Raw genomic sequence first — 20,132 nt, 5'->3', positions numbered from 1 at the left:
TTTTTTCCAACATTCATAAAATGCTTGTTTATTCATTTATTATTATTTTTTCAATTATTTATTTATTGAATTCAATTAACATGCGGCGCGTTGAACATGCCTTCAGGTTGCCGTTGCATGTTCTGCAGTGATTATGTTGGTGTAAGGAAGGCAATCAGTGTTGCCGTGTTTACATAAATAACTATAGCTGTAGTATGTATGTATGTTTATAATTGAATGCTTGTTAGTTGAGGCACGTGTTGCACGTTTCATGTATATGTAAGTATGTTAGCGCATTAACGGCGGCGTAAAGTTTGTAATAGGCAGCAATTACAACGGTTTTCGATTTTTTCCAAGGGATCAACTATTTGTTGTGGCGGTAGGAATAGAAAAATGTGCGTAATTTATATTTTTGGGGTTTGGAGTTACAATAGGTAAAATTGCTTGAAAAATTTAGTGAAACATTTTAACATAAATTAAAAAATTAAATTTTAAATTTCAAACATAAATATAAAAAAAATATAAAAAATATATTTTTCTATATTTTAACTACAAACGAATCTCGAAACCTTCAATATACTAAAAAATTAAAACAAAATTTTTTTCCAAAAAAAAAGTTAAAAATAAAATTTTTACAAAATATGAAAAAAGTGAAATTTTTCCAAAAAATTATTTAAACAAATTTATTCCAAAAAAATTAAAATTTGTTTACTAAAAATGAACAGAAATTTTTTTCTTCCATAATAATATAATTTTTTTACAAGAAAAGCGAAATTTTTCCAAAATATTATTTAAACAATTTTATTCCAAAACAAGTCAATTTTTTTTACAAAAAACGAAAACAATATTTTTTCCTCCACAAACAGTTAAATTTAAAACATGAACATTTTTTTCTTTCAAAAGAAATACAATTTTTTTACATAAAACAAAAACCAAAGTTTTTTTCTTCCAAAAAAAGTTAAAAATTTTTACAAAATATGTGAATTTTTTCTCTCAAAAAAGGGAAATTTTTCCATAAAATTATTTAACAATTTTATTCCAAAAAAAGTAAAATTTGTTCACTAAAAATGAACCGAAATTTTTTTCTTCCATAAAAATATAATTTTTTTTACAAGAAAAGCGAAATTTTTCCAAAAAATTATTTAAAAAATTTTATTTAAAAATTTTTTTTTTTGATAAAAAAAGAAACAAAAATTGTATTTCAGAAAAATGAAACTTTTTTACAAAAACGAAACAAAAATTGTTGCTTCCACAAAACGATAAATTTTTGTACCAAAACAGCGAAATTTTTCTCCAAATTATTTAAACAATTTTCTTCCAAAAACAGTTAAATTTTTTACAAAAAAAAATATTAATTTTTCAAAAAAATTCTTTAAATAATCTTATTCCAAAAAAAGTTAAATGTTTTTCAAAAAACAAAAAAAAAAACGAACTTTTTTTTCTAAAAAAAAATTTTTTACAAAAACAACGAATATTTTTCCAAAAACTATTTAAACAATTTTCTTCAAAAAAAAGTTAATTTTTTTACAAAACGAGCAAAATTTTTTTCCAAAAAAATATAAAAATAAAATTTTTCCCCAAATTTATTTAAAGAATTTTCTTCCAAAAAACAAAAATGAATTTTATTTCCAAAAAAGTTAAATTTTTTTACAAACACAGCGAAACTTTTTTTTCCAAAAGAGTTAAATTTTCTGTAAAAAATTATTTAAAAAAGCTAAGCAATTTTCTTCCAAAAAAAGTAAAATTTTTTAACAAAAAAGAAACGAAATTTGCTTTTACAAAATAAGCTAAATTTTTCAAAAAAAAAAGCAAATTTTTTTTGCTTCCAAAAAAAGTTAAATTATATTCCAAAACAAAAATTAAAATTTGTTTCCTAAAAATGTAAGATTTTTTCAAAAAAAATTATTAAAAAATTTGATTTTAATATTAGTATATAAATACCTTATAGCTTGCGACCTATGATTTCCTCGTTTATTCTGCATCAGCCTCTACCTCATGCAACGCACGTACAACGGCCCATGTCTCATTAGTCAATTTAACACTTGAAACTGTCCGACGACACCTTGAAAACGTACACGGACTAATAATTGTGAGGCAATAAACATAGTAATTTTGTTGAGCAGAATCAGAAAAATATTGAAAAACACTGTATGTACTATACAAGCGCGCATCAAAACAACACCAAAGTTAAATAAAAGGCGAAAAAATGTTATGTGGCATGCAAGAATTTCAATCGTTTTTCGATTAAACCAACTGCTTGCATTGAATTATCCACAATTTGTATTTGTAATTGTGTGCTAAATTATGAAATAACTCCACATTGCATATAACGTTATGAATTGATAGTCATAAACGCGCCCACGCAGACCAAAAGCTGGACTCAAAATTCTTTATGCGCACTTAGTGCTTCTTCTCGTTTTTTTTTTTTGTTTTTGTACAGCTATCAAAATGTCAGTTGCGTGAGTATTTTATGAGCAATTTATATATAACATGCGCTTGTCACAAATATTTCGCAGTTTTTGACACTTCGACTGCCTTTGCCTGCATAATTGTCCTCAATTGCGTGAAGCTGATGCGGCTACTGTGGCTACATACAGCTTTTATACCTTGTATATGCTCACGAAATTTGTAAAACTCGAAAGGCAAGGTCTGAGACTCTATAAAATATATATGTATGTATAAATGCTTACCGTGACAAGCTGAGCCGATTTAGACATGCCCGAGTGTCAATCTCTCCATCTGCGGCTTATAAGTGAACAAGTGCCTCGGTTTTTGAGATATTGATCTGAAATTTTGCACACTTCAAATTCTCTTCAAGAAGCTACTCGTTTGTCGAAATCAAAGCTATCGGCTTACTATAACATATAGCTGCCATATGAACTAACCGATCCCTAAGAAATTCTTGTATAGAAAACTTCTTTGTTTGACATGATATCTTGACGTAATTTGGCTTAGATTATTTTCTAAGACAACGCAATTATCTCTGCAGAAATTGTTCAAATCGGATCACTACAGCATATAGCTGTCATACAAACCGAGCGAATACAATGAAGATCTTGTATGAAAAACTTTTAAATACATTTTTTTATTTGTGTAGGGTATAACAGCTTCGCTGCAGCCGCAGTTAACGTTTTTTCTTGCCTTTGTTTAATATTTTGCGCAGTCAACGACTAATTGCTAGTCAAGTCTAAACCGCATAAATCGCATACGCTGCTGTGTATGTTGTCTCGCCACGCGCAAAGCCATAAAACCGCAGCAGCGTCAACAATGTTGCGTGCAACATGTAGTTTAAAAACTAATTTCTGAGAAACTAGTGGATTAATTTGCTGGCAACACACGCGTTTGCCAACCAGCGCTCTTTCCACGCGCTTCTCCTCTAGCGTGGGGCTGCGTGTGGCCGTGTATTTGTTTTAATTGCTACTTATTAGACACAGAGACTTTGTTGCCCTCTGCGGCCAGCGCGTTTGTTTCTAAGCGCGCATGCGTGCACCGCCTGCGTATTTGTGGCATGTGTTGCACGCTGACACACTGACTTCTTGTGCATTAGCGCACTTGCCACACGCTGTCATTAAAAGTCATTCCTGTAATTAGCGCGTCCACAACAGCACCAAAACACGCTTAAATGGTTTCCCAAAATCATTAAAAAAGTACTAATATACTTAGAGTCTAAATGTGGCAGACAACTGCTAGCCATATGCGGCGTGCAATATGAGCATGCCACGCGGAAGCATGCCGAAGAAATGCTTCGTAGGTTTTTTTGTTTATTGCTGTTGTGTACTGGATTATTTATATAGTTATATTGGGTAGTCGAAAAAGTTTTTTCGTATTTTGTCAATACATAGATGTCGTTGAAGTCATATATCATTTAACCAAAAAAAAAATCGGAGAAGTTGAAGAAAAATTCAAAAATGAGTGAGAAGAATGAAGAAATTCGCTATATTTAGAATTTTTTTTTATAAAAAAGGGAAGAATGCCACGTAAGCCACCAATAAAATTTGTGAAGTTTACGGAGACCATGCTGCATCAGTTCGTGTAGCACAAGAATGGTTCGCTCACTTCCGTTCTGAAAATTTCGATGTGAGAGATGCACCTCGCTCTGGTCGACCCATCGTTGAAAAAGTCGATGAAATTATAGAAAAGATTGACCAGGACCATCACAAAAGCAACTATGACATCGCTAAGGAAGTTAAAATCCAACATCAAACGGTTCTGAACTATTTAAAAAAGGCTGGCTACAAAAAAAAGCTCGATGTTTGGGTACCACATGAATTGTCTGTGAAAAATTTAATGGACCGAATTAACATCTGCGATTCTTTGCTGAAACGAAATGAAATCGAACCATTTCTGAAGCGAATGATTAGAGGAGACAAAAAGTGGATCAAATACAACAAAAATGTGCGAAAAAGATCAGGGTCCAAGCGTGGTGACGCTCAACAATTGGTCGCAAAACCAGGATTGATGCATCGAAAGGTTATGCTGAGTGTTTGGTGGAATTGGAAAGAAATCATCCAATATGAGTTGCTCCAGACTGGTCGTTTGATTTCACATTTTACTGTCAACAACTGATGACATTGAAGCAAGCAATCGAAAAAAACACGACTGAAACTGATCAACAGAAAAGGCTTCGTCTTCCATTAGGACAACGCTGGACCTTACACATTTTTGATGACTTAGCAAAAACTGTGAGAGCTTGGCTGAGAAGTTTTGATTCATCCATCATATAGCCCTGACCTTGCACCATTTGTTTCGGTCAATGCAGAACTCTCTTAATGTAGTAAAGTTGGCTTCAAGAGAGGCCTGTGAAAATTACTTGTCGCAGTTTTTCGTCGAGAAACCAGAAAAGTTTTACACTGATGAAATAATGTCTCTAGCGCAAAAATGGCAAAAAGTGGTCTACCACAATAGTATATATTTGGTCTAAAGTTCATTATAAATATAAAAATAAATATGTCGAAGTTTGATTAGAAATACGAAAAGACTTTTTCGACTGCCATTATTATTATCATCCCCAAAAAAACTCCACATATTAATTATTTTTCTATCAGTATTCTGATCTTATTTACTTTCTGAATTATACTTCCCCAGACATAATTAAAAATTGCATTTCCGCCGATATTTATACACCCTCCCAACATAAATCACTTGCGCTTGCTTTCATAAAATCTTTATTTTTCACATTTTTCTTCACACCTCATTTTCATTTCCTACAAAATTCTTAGATTAAAAGCAATAATTTCTTGCGGCTGCACAGACATTTCCGGATTCACACTTTCACCTGCTCGAATTGTGGCACCGATGCGCCTGACTTATTATTTTTATGCTTTGCTGTTGGTTCTTGTTGTTTGTTTTTGTTGTTGGCCAGCATAACAAGCGTCTTATCAGCTTGGTGTACAAGTGAAAAATTACAGTTTATTTACAGGAAAATTATGCGTACATGGAAATTGTTGTATTGCTTAGGCAAACAAGTGCGGCGCAGCAACAACAAAAAAAGCAGACAAACATACTTTCGGGTTTAGAAGCAGAGCTGCTAAAAGCTGTGAAGCTGTAGACGCGCGGACCTGCCCAGTTGTTGGTCATGACAAGCTCGTTTGCTTTGGCTGAGAACGTGGCCTGCGTTAGCGGCCGCATTTCTTCCACTTGTAGTTGCTGACCCTTCATGCAAGCCCCCGCCCACCGCAGTGTTGGTGTTGCAAATGAAGTTGGCGTGTTGAAATGTTTGGCGTTGCAATGGATTTTTAAGAATTAGAATAAATTAAGTTGAAGATGTTTTTATTAATGAGGTGTGCAAGTGTTAGTGCAAGACTGTGTGTGTGACTTTGCTGGCTCTTTAGGCTGCTTGCTTTTTTCTTTTCACTTATTTTATTTTTTCTATTTTTTCTAATTTTTATGGCGTTGACTTTGGTGGAATCACGCGCAATTGAGTCGATTGCGTGCAGGTGTGAATTAGGCGAATGAAGTGCTTCCCTCTTATTGTCATGCACTCCACTGTGGTTGCGTTGTTTTTGGCTTCATAGCTGCGCCCTTTCGCCGGCGCTGCGCTCAATTGCATGCAGAAGTGCATTGCTGCAACTGCTGCCGCTCCGCCTGCCCGCCGCCATGCGTTTATTGCAGCGCGCTGTCAGTCAGTCAATCAACAGCTTGTTGTTTGTGTGCCATCACTCAAAAATCTCATAAATCTCCGCATCGCCATCCACTGCCATCGCCTGATCAGCTTTAGCGTTCGTTGGCTTTGTGCGGCACAGCTCGTGCGCTGTTGTCTTCTGCGAATTTGGAGCGCGCAGCTGCGTTGCGGTCCAAGTGAAGGTGTTAAAAGTTCTTTTGGCTCGTAAGCTTTTTGTTATGCGCTCTTAAGTCCGAAGTTTGTTGTTTGATTAATGTTGTTAAAGCGGGAACATGTTGTTTTTATTCCTTATTTATTGACTTTTATTTTTTAATTTCTCTTTTTTTACACATTTTCTTTCTGTGTCAGCACTTTCAACGCGACATGAACAATTTAATCCGTTAGCTTATTATTGGATTATTATTAGAGGAAGCCTGCTCTCATTTTTTGCTCCACAACTGCTTTCTTCTCGCAAACTGCCGCTGGCACCGCTTCCTCGGCTCTAATATTGAATGACTTTGTGGAAATCGGTCTGCATCCAAATAATCAAATGCGTTGAAATTGTGCTGATGGCCGGCGTTGCAAGTCGCTTGTCGGCAGTTTTATGTTGCCGCCTGGCATTTATACATGTAGAACACACAAATTTTTATGTCGATATGTATTTTGTATATAAACAAGAACAACAAGCAGAACAACAATAACTGTACAACTTGTAAAACACACAAAATGCGCTTGTTATATGCCGCTCTGCTGTCTTGCATGCATATGTGTTAGTAATTGCTAGATTTTTGTGTGTCCATGTTCCTATATGTAGGTAAATAATATGTTTGCAGTCCATACCCCGCTGGAAAAACTGCTCTAAAAGAATGAGAAAATTTTATTATAATTTCCACTTGGAAAAAAGTTGGCATTTCGGGGGTTCCTATACTGCAAGAACTCTCATGTGGTAATAAGAAAATGTTACAGTAATTTCCACTTGGAAAAAATTTGAACTTCGAATGTCCATACACTTGAAAAATAGAGCCGTGAGAATAAGTAAATGTTGTATTCTTAACTTGTTCTTCTTCTTTACTGGCGTAGGAACCGCTTACGCAATTATAGCCGAGTTAACAATAGTGCAGCAGTCGTTTCAATTGGAGATTCTAAGCGATGCCAGGTCCTTCTCCATCTAGTCCCTCCAAATGAGTGGAGGTCTTCCTCTTCCTCTACTTCCCCCGTCGAATACTGCGTCGAATCTTTTCAGAGCTGGAGTGTTTTCGTCCATTCGGACGATGTGAACAAGACAGCGTAGCCGTTATCTTTTAATTCGCAGCGCGCAAAGGACCATAAATCTTCCGCAGAACCTTTCTCTCGAAAACTCGTAACGTCAACCCATCGTCTATGCCTCTGCACCTTATAACCGGACGGGAATGAAGAGGCATTTGTAGAGTTTGGGCTTTGTACATCGAAAGAGGACTTTACTTCTCAATTGCCTACTCAGTCAGAAATAGCACCTGTTGCCAAGAGTTATTCTGCGTTGGATTTCGAGGCTGACATTGGTGTTAATGCTGGTTCCAAGTCAGACGAAATTATATTTGACTTCTAAGTTATGACTGCCAACAGTGAAGTGGGAGCCAAGTCTCGAGTGCGACGACTGTTTTTTTGATGACAGGAGATATTTCATCTTGCCCTTGTTCACTACCAGAACCATTTGCTTCGCTTTTTTGTCCACTCTAGGAAAGCAGAAGTAACGGCGCGGTTGTTATGTCCAATGATATCGATGTCATCGGCGTACGCCAGCAGCTGTACACTTTTATAGAACCTTCTCTATTCAGATCTGCAGCTCGAATTATTTTTTCCAGCAATAGATTGAAAAAGTCGCACGAAAGAGAGTCGTCTTGTCTGAAACCACGTCACGGAGAGATTCTTCCCGATTCTGATAGGTCTTTTGGTATTATGTATATATTTTAGTTGAAAAAACTTGAAAGAAACCTTAACAAGAAGACTATAGAACGTGAATGGTAGACGCTCAAATGAAGAGTGCAGCAAAACACCGAATATTCCAATAAGCTTGCACCAACATTTTTTCCTACTGGGTATCGAAAAATCATTCATTCCACAACCATACAAATTACCTTGCAACTCACGTGCGAGTATTTGTGCCGTTGTAAGCAATTCGCTAGTGTGTTCGTATGCAACTAACAGTTGTTACAACTTGTAGTTAAAATATTGTCGCAGCTTTGCTTCTAATTACATGTGTATCCTATATTTTATGCGACGAAAGTTTCAACCACTCAGGGTGGGTGACAACATTCCTCACCTATCACTCACACATATGCAAGGGCATGTATTTACGAGTGCATCTCCACAATCCCCAAATGCATAATTTAACTTTTCCCATTTCAATCAAGTGAAACACTTCGCCTTGGTGGGAATTCTGTGTTATTTTTAATTCTATGCCTTTTAAGTAGTGCTGGTTGCTGTTGCTGTGGCCCATACATGGAACGCGGAAATCCAGGCACATCGCTCTGCCTTGGCAAGCGTGACAGATAGACATTTGTTATAAATACTGTTAAAACTTTCACCGCTTAATTCCGGCTAGTTAAAAAACGATTTATTTTATTTTAGTCATTTGTGGGTGTCACAGCGCGCACTCACACACACAAGCCTACGGTTGTGCAGTTACTGTAGTGATAAGTGCAGGGACCACCAGCATTCAACGGCAAAATTAATTACAATTATAACGGCGCATAAACAAAAACAAAATTCATATCTTGAAGTGTTGCATATAAATACTAGGGTGACACTGGTATTTATAGAATTTTGTATTCGGGGCAAACATTAAAATTTCCAGTGCAAAAAAAATTATTGTTGCGCATGCATAATTATTTAATAAAACAAATTTCAAAATTATTATTTATTTTTTTCAGTGAAAAAATTGGAAATTTATTAAAAATAATATTTAAAATAATTTTTTTTTAATAAAGTAGTTATATAATATAATATATTATATATAATATGCAATTTTCTTATCTTATTTCTATTTGGTAAAAAAGTTTTGAAAAATTGTTAGTTTTTCTAACATAAAAATACTTGGAAAATTTTTATAAATATTGTTTCAATAAAATTCGAAATAATTTCTAAAAAAAAATTCAAAATTTTCTTATTATTTCGAAAAATTTTTAAAATTTCCTAACAAAATGAAAAATGTGGAACTTAACTTTGCAATAAGAAAAATAAAAAAAATTTATTTAATTTTTTAAATTTTTTAATTTTTATTCTAAAATTTTAATAAATTTTTTTTAAGTTGTTTTTTATTTTCCCCCCTTTATTAAATATTCTGCAATATGTTAAAAATGTTTGTATTTGGCAATTTCATTTGAAATTTTTATCATTTTTGAAACCCTGTATAAGCATAGTTCAATGAATGTATGAACCACCCTAACATAAATTATTAATTATGAGTAGATGCATTCAAATAAATCACTAATCATTGTAGCGACGTAGTTGAGTTGACTTTGACATTTTGTGTAATCATTCATACATACTATATGTATTTACGCGCCCTTAAAGCATGACAACTCAAAATTATTTCAAATCTTGCCAAGCTAAAATTCAGTAAATGATTGCAGACCAAACAATTTTTTTATTAACTTTACTTGCTTACGAAATTAACTACTAATAATGTAAGAGTATTCTATTAGAATCTCAATTTAGCCATCATATATATTCATAACGAGACAAGACAAGTATATTTAGAAAGTGACAAGCTGTCAAAACTGTTTTTGAATGATGATAAATCACTGTATTTTAGACAGCAGTTGCTTAAGTTTCAAGCTAAAAATTTATATTTCTTATATTTTACTGCTTATTAAAGTGGAATTAATGTAAAAAAAACAAGAGGAAATACTTATTAAGCCAATACAAGACTTTAACTGAGCTTGAATTTTGTTTATAGACATACTTGCATATATGTACATACATATGTATATGGTCACCTAAAATGCATAACTATGTGTCATCAAATGAATCGAAATTGAGTTTTTCACTCTTTACAATTCACTATATCATACATGTATTGCATATGTATATGTAGCATAAAATTTTCAGCTTCCGCTGTCAGATATAACCAATATATAACCAATATATAACCAATATATAACCACCAATTTGATATAACCAATATATAACCATTTTATAACCAAAACTCAGATTTTGTTTCAATACGAGTGGGTCATATTATATCGTTTATATTTCGCCTGTAAACTTATGAAAAGTGATGTTACATTATTTTGCATTGTGGATGATGATATATGTTTATAGACATACATATGTACATATATAAGAAAATAAGACAAATATTTGCGTTGATTTCAAACTTTTGCAAACAAATATCAGAAATCCAAATAATAATGCGTTGGTTTTATCTCCAACACAAATCAGACTCCGTAAATGTATGTACATATGTATATATATACATATTTATATATAGTATATAAATACAATTTGTATTTACACAATATTAGCTTATATATTTCGTAGACCTGTGCAGTTATTTCAATACTGCCAAACTTTTGTTTTCCTCCCAGTTCATTAAAAAGTTTATTGACTTCGCTGCACACAAATCCCCAAGGAGTCAAGCGCACGCACATACCGCCATATACAAAACAAAACAAAAAAAAAAAAACAATAATCAAAAACAAATATAAATACAGAAAACTTCCTGCAGAAAAATACTTTAATGCCTTTATTGGTGTGAGCATGGAGGCACATCTTCGATATAAGCTCAATATGCATGCGGTCTGCGGTATGACCCAGTCAAATTACGAAAGCCATAAAATAAACTTTGCCCTCTGCGCCGTAATGTAGGCTAAGTGGAGCTACATCTTGCTAAACCGTGTACTCAAGAAAGCTCTGCATAGATTCATCTGTATGTATGTGTAATAAAAGTAAACTTTTTTCGCCTTTTTAGCAAAAATATGTATAACTTTTCCTTTCTTTTTATGTTGATTTTTAACATCGACCCAATCTGTTGCCAAACTTCGGCTCGAAACTTGTTTGTTTGCAGATTTATTCTATGTTCTTTCCTCTCTTTTATGTTTTATGTGTTTTACATATCTTTTTTCTTTATATTGATTTTGCTACACCAACAGCGTTGTGTAACCAGTGGCATCCCCTCAGCAGTAAAGTGGAAAGTTTTCTTATTTGTTTTTGTTTTTTTTGCCGGCTTGTTAAGGAATTTTCTGCTTGCCTACCGGCTTTCCTTGTGCCGGAAAATCAGCGTCAATGCAAATAATATCTACTTATTTTGTTTTGGAGTGGGAGACTCTAACTTAGAGAGAGTTTTTATTATCAGAATATTTTATTGACGCTTTAAAATTGCTATAAAATTATATGCTACGTTACAGAACCTATAATTTCTGAAAAATATATTATTACAATTTATTTTATGATTTTTTTGCGTTAAAGAGTAAGTGGCAATCAAAATTTCAGCCTACTTTTTCCTTAATTTTTATAATTCGTTTAAAACAAACACAAATATACTTAAAACCAGCATATATGTATATGTATGTATGTAAATCTTGCACTTAAATGCCTACTTTGTCGTTTAGTAGAAAAAAATATATATATACATATATTCTAAATCAAAATATTCTAGACATTTGCTTATAATATGCTCATAATGCCTCTTCTAACGCCAACAACAAAAACAGCACAACAAAACAATCGAAGAATATCTTTAAATTTGGCAACGACACTCTATTTTTAGACCACCGGCATACTCTCACGCGAATGTATGTGGGCATCTGTGTTGAATTTTTAGAAATTAGTAGTGAACAACAACAAACGGCAACGACACCTTTGCGAAGCACAGTGCGTTTGTAGGGCTAGTGAACTGCTTACTCGACAGCACCTCCATAGCTCCAACACACAGGCTTAGTAGTATTGTATGTAGCGCTCTCATATCCGTTCGTATGTGTACCTCAAAGATAGTGTGTAGAAATGCGGTCGGCATATTTCGTGTGACAGTTTCTCCTCGCGGCCATTCAATTCGGCTATTTTGCGTGAGTGTGCTCGAATGGCGCCGTGGCTTAGTTGGTTAAAGCGCCTGTCTAGTAAACAGGAGATCGTGAGTTCGAATCTCGCCGGGGCCTGTGTGTCTTTAAGAAGACGCAATTGAATGTTTTTTTAATAATTTATTATTTTTTTATTTTGAAATTATAATTTTTTTTAATTGTAAATTATTATTTTTTCTTTTAAATTGTGTTGATTATTATTGGGAATAAATATTTTGTGCCTTACTTTCAAATGATTTTATTCAAAATAAAATTTAATATTTTCCAACAAAAAATATTACTTTTCAATATTTTATTAAGCGCCATAAATAAGCAATTTTTAATTTTTTCTTTATATGTGTATATGTTCATAAATAAAATAAGTCATAATTGCAATTTTTGTAAACAATTGTAGTTTAGTCAAAAACTTATTGCACAACAAACATTTTTTGTATACAATTTGCGTTTTTTAATTCACTTCAGCATCATAAAACTAGTTTAGCAATACACTTTCCAAAAATTCTTCTAAGTAATTTCATATTTTCAATGTAGTGCAGCTTCCATGGAGGGTGCTTTATGGCTAAGAGCACAGTAGCTCATGAAAATATGTTTTTAAATGTGTTTGTAAGTAATAAAATGCTTTTACTTCCTATTATAAAGCAAATATCTGTAAAGAGCTCTCTTTATAACGTGACAATGTTTATAAAAAGCTTTTTTCCAGATATCTTCGACCATAAAAGTTTAAGAACTAAGAATTTTACGATCGAAGATGTATTGAAAAAAGCTTTTCTCCATATGCTTTTAACGCGATTGCAGTCTTGGCATCCTGAAGAGCAGCTCTAGTTGGCCAGTATAAGGCACTTAAGCAGATTTAATAGTACTTGCTTGCTTTTGGATCATAAAAATATAATTTTTTTTCAACTTATTAGCGTACTTTAATGCACATTTTATGGACTCTATAGAAGCATATACATATGTATGTATTTGACACTCATTACTACTACTTAGCAACACATTTTACAAGCATAGATTCCATAAATAAAATATGTTTATAAACTTTGTAAACTTCATAAAGGCCAAGTGTATACAAAATATATATAAAATATAAAATTTTGTATTTATAATTTCTATATACATTTGGCAGTTTTCTTAAATACACTTGTTGGTAGAAACAAATGAGGAAGCACTTCTGAACGAGTATATGCTTTATATACATATGTATGTATGTTGGTCTTTCCCCTACCTTGGTCACAGTCATCACACCCACACGTGTATGCATACATACATATGTAGGTATTTATATATTTCTGTGTGTTTTTGCTGTAACATTGTTTTTAAACACTGTGGTTTGCACATATGGAAAAGCTTCTGTGGCTTCTTGTGTAAACAAATTTTAGTAAAAACTCGATGTAAAGTCATAAAACTCGGAAATTATAGATTTTACTACCGCTTTCTGTAAATAAAACACTGTTACAGTATTTTTGGACACAGTTTTTTATAAACAGAGTATCTATAGTAGGGTGAGTCAAAAATACCAAATATTTTTTTTTTTTTTCGATTCGTACTCTTTATGAAAGTCGCTTCAAATATGAGTATTTAGTTATAACGGGAAGGCCCTTCGCTTACAGTTTTCTAATTTTTTCTTATTCTTGGATAGAAAAATTCAAATCTCGCTTCCAACTACTTGAAAAAGTTGTTCGTTCCTTGCATTTTGCAGGAAATTGAATGCTATACATAAAAAGTCCGCATGATTTTTGGGTAAGCTTAACCTTTTAAAGGTTATTAACGATTAAAGTTTGATTATTTGAAAGCATTTTATTGCACTCTTTAAAGAAATTTTTTTAGTAATTATGTATGAATTTATAGAATTTAATATACATTAATAATTGGTGATTCATTATGATTATTTTTATTGAGATTTTGTATATCAATAATCGCGATACCCGATCTCCAGTGGTACCTACGAAAAAAGTGCCTATCGATAAAGAAGATTTTTCTAATTAAAATTATGTCAAATTCAAAAACCAAAAAAAAAAAAAAAATATTACTAAAGTAGATGCATACAGTTAATGATGAAAGTACCAGTCGAAATTTTCATTAAAGACAAAATAGTGGCATCCCCAAAAAAAGTAATTTTTTGAGAAAAAAATTTGCATTTCAGAGTGATTTAGAATATCGAAATTGCTATCAAAAAAATTTTTTTTTTTCGATTATTGCTTGATTTAAGGGGGAGCCTGCTTTAGAAGCCTCTAAAAATCATTTTTTTTTTTGCTTAAATCTCTTTAAAAATTATCTAAGAATATGTCCCCAACGTTATAGATGGGAATTCGAAATATTTTCGAAGCCAGAAGGGAAACAGTGACCGAGCGTCTAGCAGTTATTTGAGCGCTTGGGCAGAAAGCGAAAATTTTGACGCGCTATTTCTAGGTTTTTCATTTTTGCGATTTTTCTTAATTGAACTGTGGCAAAGTTTATTATCTTTGGCATTAAATTATCTTCTATTTAAACTAAAAAAAAAACTAAGAAAAGTTAAGTTTGAACATATTTTTAAACAACACAAAGTAAAATTTTTTTGGTCAAAAACCACTTTTTTCCAATTTTTAAAAAATTTGTGAAATTTTACACTTTTTTGGAATTTTCTGAGTTTAACTAGAAGATAAATTATTAAAAAATACGAATTTCTTTGAATTTTTAGAGAGAAATCCTGCATCCTGCTCGCCGTCCGACAAATGCACATGCGAGATGCATCGGGCAATTGCTTCCCAAAGGCAGAATATCAAAGATTTCGTATCCAAGAAATTCGCTTTAATCAATTATGTCTTTCCCTCCCAAAAAAACCTCAAAAAATCGATTTTTTGAAGCGTCTAAAGCAGGCTCCCCCCTTAACATATGTATATAACGTAAGTTTGGCATTTTACTCAGACCGTTTTGACATATGAGCACCATTTGTGTTGTTTACAGTAACTCAAAATATTCATCTCGGCCAAAAGATGCAATTAAATCGCGAATCAAGCACAAGTGTTTATCGATGGTATGGTGAATCGAATAATGAAAAATGTATAAAATCACTAATCCACGCACTTAATTTAAAAAAGAGCTCTGACAGCTAAAGTAATTACTGCCAAAATATGCATAAAAAATATAAAATTATATGTAGGTATATATATATACGTATATGTACATATGTATTAAGCATTTCACCCCTCTAGCAATATTAAAGCAATTTCAGCTAAAATTTTCCTTTCACAGCGCGTCAAACGCCCACATCACACATTTTCCAACACTTTTTCTCTACAATTTTCACACTCCGGCCGCGAACAGCGAAATGAAAGAAAAGTATGCGAGTGAGTGCGATTGTTGCGTGTCTTGCGCTTGTCTCCAGCGCGGCTACCTGGTAGCGACGCTGCTCCAAAGTAAGCAGTGCGCGCGCAGAGCTGCGCCGACATTTGCTAAAAAGGAAATTTATGACGCTGCAAGTGGCAGTAGTGACGCTATAAAAATGCTCAGGCGTGCATTTGCTGTCATATCTCAAATTAAGCAACAAGATAAATGTGTTCGGCTGGAAAAAAGCGCATACATTTGAGTTGGGGCATGTTAAATGGCTTGGGGGCAGCTAAATGTTGCACAAACGCTGCGTGAAAATCAACTTTTTAGCTGATGTATTGTCTGCGTATGTTTGCTGGTTTTAATTATTTTTTGTAATTTTAAAAATTTGCTGTCAAAAAAGCGCTGGTGCGCACAAGGGTTAAGTGAGTAACGGCATACATCGCCATGTATTTCTAATAGCTTTAATTTTCATTTTCTTTTTAAGGCTGACAAATTTGCAGAAGTACATAAGAGGAAAATTATGTGTATAGCTTTAGAATAGTCGCAGAAAAATTAACTTCAGTGCAAATTAAAAGCTTTAAACTTTTTTTGGAGGATTCTAAAAGTAGACAAGCGCTGATGATCGGAACTTTAAAGTTAAATTTTTATTCTTGTACAGATAATTCAGATGCTAGATAGATTCATGATATTTATGACATGTCATAATGTCAAATATTTATCTCATGATATTTATGTCAGATATTTATGTCATGTCATAATGTCAAATATTTCTTGTCAAGGCCGTAGAGAGAAAATCGTAGTCTGGGCATGATTGTCGTGACTTATTGGGGAGCATGGGACCTCCCTTGAGAAGTCCGAGCGCAGAAAGGATTTTCTCCGATCACTCCCTCTCTCTTTCACTGTCTACAGTGGTGAATTATGTTTTATATTATGCTTCGAGTTGCCGTATTTTTTGATTTTCAGCAGTAAACAGTTATTTTGTTACCTTAGTAAATTGTTTGAAGCTCTTTTACAGCAATACTATTTTAGTATATCAATTTTAATTAAAATTTTTTGCTTTGTTGGAGTTGCCACTTAGTTTTCAAAATATTACAAATGGTACAAATTTGCCATCAGGACCTTCAAATGCGTTGTCATATTAAATTCTAATAAATTTTTTTTTTAATTAAACTAAAAGTTTTATTTTTTTAAATTAGCAACTCACACACGTACCAAACTAAAAAAACTAGCCGGCACTAATTAACACAATAAGTGAAAGAAACGAGAAATTTCGCGCTCATGACACCTTCTTAGTATTGAAAAAAGTCATATTTGACTTAATTGGGTCAGATGAGCGGCCCAACGTCATAATACATGCAACTTGAGTGTCAAAGTTGGCAACGCTTTATAATTAATTTTCGCCGCACAAAATAAATCTTTTGCCAATTAAAACGCATGGCGACTACGCAGACAAAAAACAGAATGAAGTGCGTTGAAGCGGCAAGAAAATGAACTGACAGCCGCTACAGCGAAGCAGCAAGACGACCGGGCCAAAGATCATTTACGCAGGCTTTGACGTTTTGCGCGCGCTTCAAGATACCTTTGTTGCTGTTTTTGCAATTTTTAGAAAAAAATATTTACAAATACATATATGTTCAGATGCGCTGGTGTATAAATTTAAAGAAGTTATTAACATGTTAATTATTGCGATGCGTGTGAAGAAGCGGCAGGCAGCGGCCCGGCGGCGTGCGCGCACAGCCAGACAAGTTTTTTGCGTTTAAGTCAAGAAGACTAATGACTGCGACGCCATTATGAAGTCAGCAGCAACGGCAACAGTTCAACACCGTTAAGCTGCGTCATCAGCAGACTTCAAAGTCACACCACCGACCGTTCAGCCGACGTGAGTGCGCGCATGCGTTGAAGTAAATAAATGATTGGCACACTTTTATGACGACTGGCGGTTGCTGCAAAGCACAACTTATATATATTTTGAGTTTTTGCGATTTTCCATTGCTTTTCCAACTGCAATTGCTGTTCAAATTAATTGCTGATTTCACACAAATTTTCGCTTTTCAGCAGTTGTGACAGCGCGCCTGTGAAAACGCCCCGAAATGTCAAACAAAAAATGCCAAGCAAACAGAAAGGCGCAACTAAAAGTGTGGCGGCCAAAAACAACAAAAAAATGACCACCTGTCTGCGCGCCGCATGCAACTCGTACATTTTGGTCACCGTCGCAGCGTGGCGGTCCGGGAGCAAATTGCCAACTGCAAGCGTTATCATTTGTATTTGGCTTTTCCTGTGTGCGCTGCGTTTGCTATTTCTCAGCGAGTGTTTTTTTGCGTTTTCCAACAAAGCTTCCGTGCGCCACGGTCAGCTGGCAACCGGTTCGTAGGCAAAAAGCTTAAAAAATAACGCCAAAAGCCCAACACTTGGCTGCGCTGGCAGCTATTAATTTTTCTGGCGCGCACAGCTGGTTGCAGGCCACATTGCAGCCGTTGCTTCCGCTGTCGTTGTGCGCACAGTCGGTAGTGGCGTTATTACGGTAAATCGCACCAACGATCACAACTAACACACAGCAGCGCACATACACGTGTTGTTTGTATGCATGTGTTTGTGTGCCACTGACAGCAGTCAAAATATTGCCAATTACCGCTGTTAGCCACCTTAATCTTGCAGTTCGCTTGCTGCCACAGTTTGTGTCATTTGCAAAACGTATGTTATAAATCAGCTACAGCTAGCCGCTTGACAAGTGGTTCAGCTTACGATACAGTGAGTTTTGAATTTTTTAAATTTTTTTAAGTTTTTTTTAAATGTTTTCTTTTTTAATTTTCTTATTTTAACTTTTCTCTTTAACTTTTAAATTTTTTTTTTAAATTTTTTTTGTATTTTTTTTTAATATTTTCTTGATATTAAAAATTTTTTAAATCTTTTTTTTAATTTTTTATATAATTTTTTTGCTTTAATTTGCGCTATAAATGGTATAGCTTACGAGAGAGTGAGTTTTGATTTTTTAAATTTTTTTTTAAATATTTTTCCTTTTTTTAATTTTCTAACTTAAAATTTTTTCTTTAATTTTTTAAATTGTATTTTTTAAAATATTTTTTTTTAATATTTTATATTGTTTTTTAATCCTTTTTTAAATTCTTTTTGCTTTAATTTACGCTATAAATGGTATTGCGTACGATACAGTGAGTTTTGATATTTTTAAATATTTTTCCTTTTTTTAATTTTCTAATTTTATTTCTTTTCTTTAATTTTTTAACTTTTTATAGTATTTTGTTTTTTATTTTTTTTTTTTACTTTTTTTTAATACTTTAAATTTTTTTTTATTGTTTTATATAAGTTTTTTTTTTGCTTTAATTTGCGCTATACATGGTACAGCTTACGTTACAGTGAGTTTTGATTTTTTTCACATGCTTTTTTTTATTTTTTATATTTTTTAATAATATTTTTCATTCTTTTTAACATTTTTTTTTATTTTTTTTTTTATTTTTTTTTATTTTTTTTTTTTTTATTGCGCTATAAATTCAATATTTTGGTAAATTGTTGTCCACAAAATCCAGTTTGGTTGCCAAGCGAATTTTTTCAGCGTTTGCGCTACTTCTATGCCCATTTTTGTTTTATTTCCACATATTTTTTTGTAAGTCACGATTTTATTTTATATCAATTCTCAAGACAAAAGGTTAGGTTTCTTCGCCAGCAACTTTTTATACGTAACATTTTTCTTAAAAAAAATATATATATACATATGTATATAAGAATGTATGTGTATTACTATAATATATATGCATGTGAGTTTGATATAATGTTTCCACATAAAATCAAGTTCAATGTGCTACCATTGACAGCCAGCCATCGCTTGGTTAAGGTGAAGGCGCTAATTGCTGCTGGGAGCCAACCAATTTGTCACACCGCAAATTTACATCAGGCAACTTGCACGCGCCATAGCCAAAGCATGCGCTTCAAAATATAAACAAAAAATATATTTTTATTGCCTAAAAATGTATTGGTAACTGGTTTCAGTCGGTCAAGCGGGTGTCCACATTTTTTATAATTGCTAAATATTTGCGCAAAATGAGTTTTTGATATTTGTATGGATTTTATCGCGTGAATAAAAGCAACATTTGCGTATAATTACAATGTCTCAAGTTATAATTTTTTACCCACGCCTTATCTCACAAGCCACTCAATGTGGTGAACCGCCGTGTGACCACACAGAAGTCTTTATTTTCCCACACACCTTGCTTCTCCGAGCATTGCGTGTCAACTTTCGATAGCAATCGCAGTTTCATAATCACGAATATTAGCTAAATGCTTAACTGAATTGGCAGTTTTCACTGGACTTACTGCTGTCTACAAAAACAAAGCGCTGGACGTTGAAATCTCCGGTCTTTTCTCTGATTAAGTCAGTCGAAATTGCCGGCATTAATGAGCAAAGCCATTAGGCCTAAACGATTAACAGCCAATTAAGTTGGGTAGACTTTTTCAGCCATGCGTGTATAACGGTTAACAAATTAGGCCCACCTAAAGGCTCAACGAAATGAAGCAGTAAGCTTATATTGGTTAGTAACGGCACAAGTAAGAGATTGGCTGTAATGAAAACAAATGTGTGTAGAAAAGCGATAAAGATTTGTGATAAGTGGTGGAAAAGTGGAATTTGTTAATATTCGTTGGTTCAGAACTTGTGCTAGCTTTTTAACGGTGTTTTTTCT

The 20,132-nt window shown here is 33.4% G+C and overlaps 1 protein-coding gene and 1 non-coding gene across 5 annotated transcripts in view; both read left to right on the top strand.

Moving 5' to 3' along the window:
• The window catches only part of LOC126751812 (bromodomain-containing protein DDB_G0270170), a 198,072-nt gene that overhangs the window by 148,586 nt on the left and 29,354 nt on the right, over positions 1-20,132 (top strand). The gene's annotated exons all lie outside the window — the stretch shown is intronic.
• Positions 12,140-12,213, top strand: Trnat-agu (transfer RNA threonine (anticodon AGU)). Its single transcript has one exon. It is a non-coding gene; the product is annotated as a tRNA-Thr (tRNA).

This window comes from Bactrocera neohumeralis, chromosome 2 (assembly GCF_024586455.1).
Source record: "Bactrocera neohumeralis isolate Rockhampton chromosome 2, APGP_CSIRO_Bneo_wtdbg2-racon-allhic-juicebox.fasta_v2, whole genome shotgun sequence".
Classification (NCBI taxonomy): Eukaryota; Metazoa; Arthropoda; class Insecta; order Diptera; family Tephritidae; genus Bactrocera; species Bactrocera neohumeralis.
Note: the sequence above shows the minus strand (reverse complement) of the source record. Positions and strands in the feature narration are given on the sequence as shown.